Raw genomic sequence first — 8177 nt, 5'->3', positions numbered from 1 at the left:
ATTAGCACATGGAAAATTCTCCAGAATAGATCATATGTTAAGTCACAAAACAAGTCTCAAAAAATTTTAATAAACCCACAGCATGTATCTTCTCTGACCATAATGGAATAAAATTAGACTGCAGTCACAAGAAGGACTACAGAAAATGAAAAACATACATAAAAAACAAACAATATGCTCCTGAACAACCAATAAAGCAATTAAAAGGAAAATTAAACATTTCCTTGAAACAAACACACATATGCAAAACCCATGGGATAGAAGTTTATAGCAATAAACACCTACATCGAAAAACTAGAAAGATTTCAAATAAAAAACTGAAGAATACAGTTCAAATAACTAGAAAAGTCAGAACAAATAAAACAATAACTTAGTAGAATGCAGTAATGAATATCTGAATAGAAATAAAATTAAGACCAAAACAAAAACAAACAGATCAATGAAATAAAAAGATGTTTCTTTGAAAAATAAACAAAATTGACAAATCTTTATCTAGACTAAGAAAAAAGAGAAGACTCAAATAAAATCAGACATTACAATTGATAATACACAAAAACAAAGCATGATTGGGGGCTGTTATGAATAACTTCAAACCAGCAAGCTGGAAAAGCGTGAAGGAATGGATAAATTTCTGGACAAATATACCTAGCAAGATAGAGCAAAGAAGGATTAGAAAACAAAATAAAACAAAAAAATTAAAAATAAGTAATATAATTGAATCAGTAATAAAAGTCTACAAAGAAAAGCCTGGGAATGGAAGACTTAGAATTCTACCCAACTTTTAAAGAAAAAATAATCCCAAGATTTTTCATCTCTATTTTTTAAAATGAATAGGAAAGAATTCTTTGAAACTCCTATAGGACCAGCATTGCCCTAATAGCAACACAAGAGAAGAATACAACAAAATAAATAAATAAATAAAAATATAGGTCAATATTCCTGATGAACATAAATAAAAGAATCTTCAACAAAATGCTAGCAAACCAAGCCCTAAAGCATATCAAAAAGATCATATAATATGATCAAGGGGGACTTATTACAGGGAGACAAAGATGGTTCAAAACATGCAAATCAACAAATGTGACATAACATATTAACAAAATGAAAGACAAAATATGAATATCTCACTAGATGTATAAAACCACTCAATAAATTTCAACATCCCCTGTGGTAAAAATCTGCATAATTTTCTCAAATCCATGCATTTCGAGAATGAATCATTGGGGCCGGGGATTTAGCTCAGTGGTTCCACCACCTACCTTACAAGCACAAGGACCCAAGTTCGATCCCTGGTACCAAAAAAAAAAAAAAAATGAATCATTATTTGTATTTTATAGATGAGAAATTAGAGACTCAAATGTTTAGTAAGTTGCTACTCCATACCCACCACCCAAAAATATCAATAGGTGAGAATGAGGGAATAGAGTTTTGAAAACTGATCTCAGAATTTGTTTTCCCCCTATGCTGTTAATATTAAATAATAGCAATCAATGGGCATTTCTTCACTCATTCAATGGTATTTATTTATTTATTTATTCATTTGCTACTAGGGATCGAACTCAGGTCCTTGTGCTTATGAGGCAGGACAACAGATATTTGTTAAATGCTACTAATACTCATCAATAAATATTTTACCCACAGTGTACACCAGGTTGGGGTACAGTGTGTGGACTCACTCCCTATGTGCATGAAGCTCAGTGGAGAGAAAAACCTTAGGCACGTAAGACAACACCTGGTATGTTTGGGTTCAATATGTGACATCACTGTCCTAATTGTTTTACATTCATTTAATTTTCAAACCAACTCTGAAGGTATGTGTTAATTTTAGTCTCTGTTTTAGAAGTGAAAAAATAAGGAATAAAAGTAACTTGCCCACCATAGCACAGCTGGTCCATGAAAGATCTGAGCTTAAAATCCAGGGATCTAGCTTCACAGTTTGCGCTGTGTATGAAATAGGCACCAAATTTCTGTTGCACGTGTGTCCTTAGAACATCCCCAGAGGTTCCCCTCCTTCTCTTCTGGTCATTAATTGTCTCGTCCCCTGAGACTACCCTCTCTTCTGGTTTCCAGCAGTACCATGGAAGGTCCCACTTGTTTCTGAACTTTATAAATGTAGACTATTTCAGTATGTCTTGATTTTGTGGCCTGGTTTCTTTTACCCAGTGTTTTATGTATGAGATTTATTCATTTCTTGTATATAGATTGTTTACTAGTATTGCTGTGGATGAACTTACTATATGTGTAAAAATTTTTAATCAGATACTCATTTTGAGCATTCACAATCTAAAACAGATATATTTCCCAAGATAAGTGTAATTATTATGTATCACAAACATAGTAAAGAATGCTAAGTGCAAAAAACATATGCACTGGTTGGTGCTAAGAATTTCTTTTTTCCAGTTCACTAAACCCCCTAAAATGGAGATTCCTAAAAGAGTTAATCAAGGAAACTTTTTGCTATTGAAGGGAAGGTGTTGGATTCCCGTTAATTCTGGTTTGTTTCGATTTTTCCACAACGGGGTGTTAGCAGGGGAAGTAATCCTGTCCAGGAAAGGCCCTTACAGTTTATCATCCAAGTTTGCTCAGTCGCGGGAATCAACTTCCTGTGCAATTCCCTAGGTGCCTGAAGACAGGAAGGGATGCTGGTGCCTGGCTACTCCTGCCCTGGGGCCCAAACGACGGCTGGGCCCAGCCTGATTGTGAAGTCGTTTAAACTGGACTCCACTGCTCCCCATCTCCTCTCTTCCATTACTCTTTAAGAAACCTGTGATTATGGCCTTTTCCTTCACCTGTAGCCATAGGCCACCTAAAAATGATGCAACTCAGTGGCTTGTGATTTGTTCTCCATCACTTATTATGCCCTTTGGCGTCTTAGAGATGGTTCACATAGGCAATTTTCCTAGACCATGCCATGACCTTTTGTATATAATTGTGTCTTTATTTTAGAAAAACTTACAGATTAAGTGAAAGAATAATACAAGTTCACCAACCCAGTAAGATATAGGGAACTCTAGTGAGAAGATGAGTCTTTTATAGGCACAGAAAGTAACTTGTAACTCCATACCAAAGACTGCCAGTACCTTTACCTCACTTTTGGAATGTGGTAGGAGCTGAAGGAGCTTCATGACCTCTTCCCCCACACCTTGTGCATTCATGGCTCCATTGCTGAGCATCATCTTTCCTTTTACTTGGTTTCTCAGTAACTAATTTATATTAAGTAGATGTTCAATAAACTCACCTTATACAGAGAAGATGCTTAACAATGATGATAATATTTCAAATCTACCTCTTCTAAGCATGTGGGATTTATAACAGAGGATCCTAAATGCCTCAATCCAAAGAATAAATACTAAGTTTATTGCTTAGAATAATAATAATAACATGCATTATTTTACAAGGCATTTGCTGTGTTTCAGGTATCATTAAACAGTGTAAATGAATTATCTTGTTTAATCTTTCTGTTATTCTCATTTTATGAATTATAGAGCTCTAATTTGTCCAAGATCATATGGTGGATAAGTGGCAGAACTGAAATTCAATTACAACCAAATTTGTTCTCCCAAGTTCCCAAGCATTACAATATAGAGATTCCTCTTTGTACTGTATATTCACTTTACTGCATGGACATTGTTTTCTGTTTATAGCCATTATACTCTTTATCATGTTTCTGTTTCTGATTCTCTTTTAACTCACTGAGCATAACAAATAGGTAATTGTGTAAAACATTTTTCTGATTCACATGTAAATCTTGGGGAAAGGCTTTTCTCAGCTCATGGCTTTGTTCTCTATTATGAAGCATTTGCTTTATTATTTTGTTTTTATGGTTTTCAACTGCTGATTATCATTATTATTCACAAATCTAAAAAGATAGTTTTAAGTACTTCTCTCTCTCCCTCTTTTTTTTTTTTGTTGTTGTTGTTGTTTTTGGCACCGGGGATCGAACTCAGGTCCTTGCACTTGTGCAGCAGGAGGCAAAACCACTGGGCTAAATCCTCAGCTTTAAGTACTTCTCTTAAAAGACATATTTGGAGTTTCCAAGAACAAGACCAAAATTAGAATCCAAATGGACTGATCACCCTGGTCTCTGCCAGCTGGGTAGTCAGGGCTTCATTGGCTAAGACTGGGGTTACGGGTCTCAGAGCTTATTTCTGAAGTGTGGTTGTGCATGGATGTTCCTTCTGAAATGCCACTGCCTACTGAGGTTAGTTAAATTAGAAGAGAACACTGGAGGGCCGGGGATTTAGCTCAGTGGTTTCGCCGCCTGCTGCGCAAGCGCAAGGACCAGAGTTCAATCCCCCGTACCAAAAAAAAAAAAAAAAAGGAGAACACTGGACTATGGCAAAGTCTTGGTAAGTTGTATCATTATTATTATAGTTACTGAAAAATATTTAAAGCAATCCCATTAGAGATAAGGAGGCCTTTATTACTTATTCTACAATCTTCTAAGAAATCCTGCAGTCTAACTCTCCAGTTATGAAGTGTTTCAGAAACTGCGCCAGTCTAGGGAGGAAATCTCTGTAGAGGACAAACATCCTGAAATCACATTATGGTTGCTGCCAATTTTGCCGAAACACATGTTCTTCACACACTCGCCATGTTCTTCATACAGCTATAGCTCTTGACTTCTATGTTTTTGTGTCCAGGTCATACATAATTTCTGGACAGTTCAGAAGCATCCAGGACTTCATAGAGGCACACAAAAGAAAATAAACCATACTTTTCTCAAAAAAGGCCAAAATATCTGAGCTTTTGGCCAGATAAATGGGAATTCTGCATCATATGGTAAGAACTTGGGCTTTGAAGTTAGACTTGGATTACAATTGCCCTAATATTTACCACCTCTGTGATCTTATATAAAGCAACTCATCCATACTTCAGTTATATTATTTGATAAATGCCAATCACACAGTATATACTCAATATATCACACTAATAATTACTTATTTTAAGTTGCTTTCTCTCACTAGCCTAAGGTCTTTGGGTGTATTAGCATTCATTACAGGAACAATATGTAATATATTATATGAGGTTTACTAGACAGTCTTGCAAACATCACCTGCAGAATCAATGGTAGAAGAATGAAAAATGGCTGTGCACTGGAGACTTGGAGGATCCAGTTGAAGGTTGAAGGCTTGGAGCTCACTGCAGAGTCCAGTGCCACTCCATGTCAGAAAGCTAAAGGATTTGCCTTAGAAGGCTGAAAAGTCTGCACTAGAAGCTGAAGGATTTGGTCAAAATTGTCTATCAGATTTGTCTTTTGCAAATACCTACTCCCAGTCTATGGCTTGTCTTCTTCTCTTGATATCATCTTTCATAGAGCAGAATTTTGCATTTTTAGTTTTTAAAAATTTTTATTAAATTTCATTCATCAATTCTTTTCTTTCATAGGTTAGCCTATTGGTATTTTACTTAAAATGGCATCACCAAGCCCAAGGTCATCTAGGTTTACCCTTTTATCTTCTAGGAGTTTTATAGTTTTGCATTCTACATTTATGTCTGCGGTCCATTTTGAGTTAAATTTTGTGAAGGGTATCAGGTCTATGTCTAGATTTTTGGGGTTTTTTGCATGTGAACATCCAGTTGTCACAACATCATTTAAAAGTTATCTTTGATCCCTTGCATTGCTTTTCCTCATTTGTCAAAGATCAGTTGATTGTGTTTATGGGGTCTATTTCTGGGCTCTGAGTTCTTCACTGGTTTATTTATCTGCTCCTCCACCAGCACCACACTGCTTTGACTGGTTTATAATGAGTCTAGAAGTCAGAGATAGCCCATCCTCCAACTTCATTCTTCTCCTTCAATACTGTCTTCACCATGCTGGGGGCTGCTACAACAAAATATCTAATATGAGGAGGCTTATAAACAATACAAATTTATTTCTCACAATTCTCAAGGCTGAGAAGTTCAAGATCAAGGGCCAGAAGATTTGCAGAGTGATAGCTTACTTTTTGGTTTACAAATGGCAGCTTATAGCTGTGTCCTTTCATGGTGGAAGGGGTGAGCTAGCACTCTGGTGTATCTTTATAAAGGCACTAATCCCATTCACTTCTCAAGGGCCCCATCTCCTAATACTATCACCTTAAGGGTTAGATTTCAAGATATGAATTTAGGGGAGACACAACTGTTCAGCCCATAGCCCCATCTGTACTACAGAATCAGTTCATCAATAACTTGCTAGGATTTTGATTGGGATTGAACTAAATTTACAGATTGAGTTAGGAAGAACTGACATCTTGACAATATGGAGTCTTCCCAATGAAAGCATGGAACATTCATTTATTTAGTTTGGTCTCTGGTATCTTTCACCAGAATGTTCTAGTTTTCCTCATTTTCCTTTTCTCTTAAGAACTTGTTTTACTATTTCATGCAAAGCTGGTCTACTGGCATCAAATCCTCTCAATTTTGGTTTGTCCACCAGGTTCCTAGACATGTATGAATTACTAAAACTGAAAAGAGAAAGCATTACAAACTCTGAACAATCCAATTGTAGGCAAGGAAATTGAGAAAGTAATAAATAAAAAACCTACCAAATAAAAGGACATGATGGGTTCACTGCTGAATTCCACAAGATCTTCAGGGACAATATAACTCAAATAATTGTCAAACTCTTTAATGAAATTGAAAGAGAAAAAGGACTTCCAAACTCATTCCAGGAAGCAGGCATTACCCTGATTCCAAAATCAGACAAGGATCCAATTAAAAAGATAACTACAGGCCAATTTCTTTAATGAACATAGACACACAGGTCCTCAACAAGAGATTGGCAAACAATAAATCATCAAAAAGTCACACACATGACCAGTAGGCTTCATCCCAGGGATGCAAGGATGGTTCAAAACACACTAATCAATAAGTTTAATAAACCACATAAACAGAAGCAAGGACAATAATCACACAGCTCAATAGATGCAGAAAAAGGTTTTGACAAAATTTAACATCAAGATAAGACCCCTGAAGAAATATAGGTGTAGAAAGATGTTCACTATCACCAGTCCTGTTCAATGTAGTACATGAAATATTAGCCAGAGCAAGAGAAAGAAATAAAAGGAATATATACAGGAAAGTAAGAAGTCAAATTATCATTATTTGCAGATGACATGATTTTCCATATAGAAGGCCACCCAAAACCCACCAAATGACTCTTATTCATTAAATAAATAAATAAATAAATAAAATTCATTAATGCAGCAGGATACAAAATCAACACCCAAAAATCAATAATGAACTCACTAAAAAAGAAATTAGGGAAAAATATTCACAATAGCACTAAGAAAAATTAAATACCTAGGAATTAACCTAACAAGGAAATGAAAGACCTCTACACTGAAAACTATGCTATTCTGAAAAAGGAAAATGAAGAGGGCATCAGAAAATGGAGAAATGTTCCCTGTTCCTGGATAGGCAGAAGCAATATAGTCAAAATGGTCATACTTCCAAAATTGATATAAAGATTTAACACAATCCCAATCAAAATTCCAACAGCATTCTTCACAGAACTATAGGAAAAAAATCCTAAAATTCATATGAGACCCAGAATACCAACAGCAATCCTGGGTAAAAAGATCAAAGCAGGAGGCATCACAATCCAAACTTGAAGTTATATTACAAAGATACAGTGATAAAAACAGCTTGTACTGGCACAAAAAGAGACATGAGGATCAATGAAACAGAATAGAGGATGCAGAAACAACCACACACAAGCACATTTAATGATTTGATCTTTGATCAAGGGGCCAAAAACATACACTGGAGGAAAAATAGACTTTTTCGCAAATGGTGCTGGAAAAACTGGTTATCCACATGCAGAAGATTGAATCTAGACCCATATCTCTCACCATATAATGAACTAAAATCAAAATGGATCAAATATCTAAGTATTAAAGCAGAAATACTTAATCTGATGGAAGATAAAATAAGTAAAACTTTCGAAGACATATATGTAGGCAAGAACTTTCTGGACAGAACCCCAATTGCATAAGAAATATCAAGAATCAACAAATGGGATTATATCAAATTTAAAAGCTTCTGCACAGCAAAGGAAACAATGAACAAGCTAAAGAGACAATATTCAGAACGAGAAAACATTTTCCCAGCTACATCTTAGAGGTCTAATATGAGAACTCAAAAAATACCAAAATAAAATACCAAATTTTTTTAAAAGGGCAACTGAAACAAAC

Source organism: Heterocephalus glaber, unplaced genomic scaffold (genome assembly GCF_053883595.1).
Source record: "Heterocephalus glaber isolate CG9 unplaced genomic scaffold, H.glaber_assembly_v1.0 deba00000738, whole genome shotgun sequence".
NCBI lineage: Eukaryota > Metazoa > Chordata > Mammalia > Rodentia > Bathyergidae > Heterocephalus > Heterocephalus glaber.
This window is presented reverse-complemented; position numbering follows the sequence as displayed.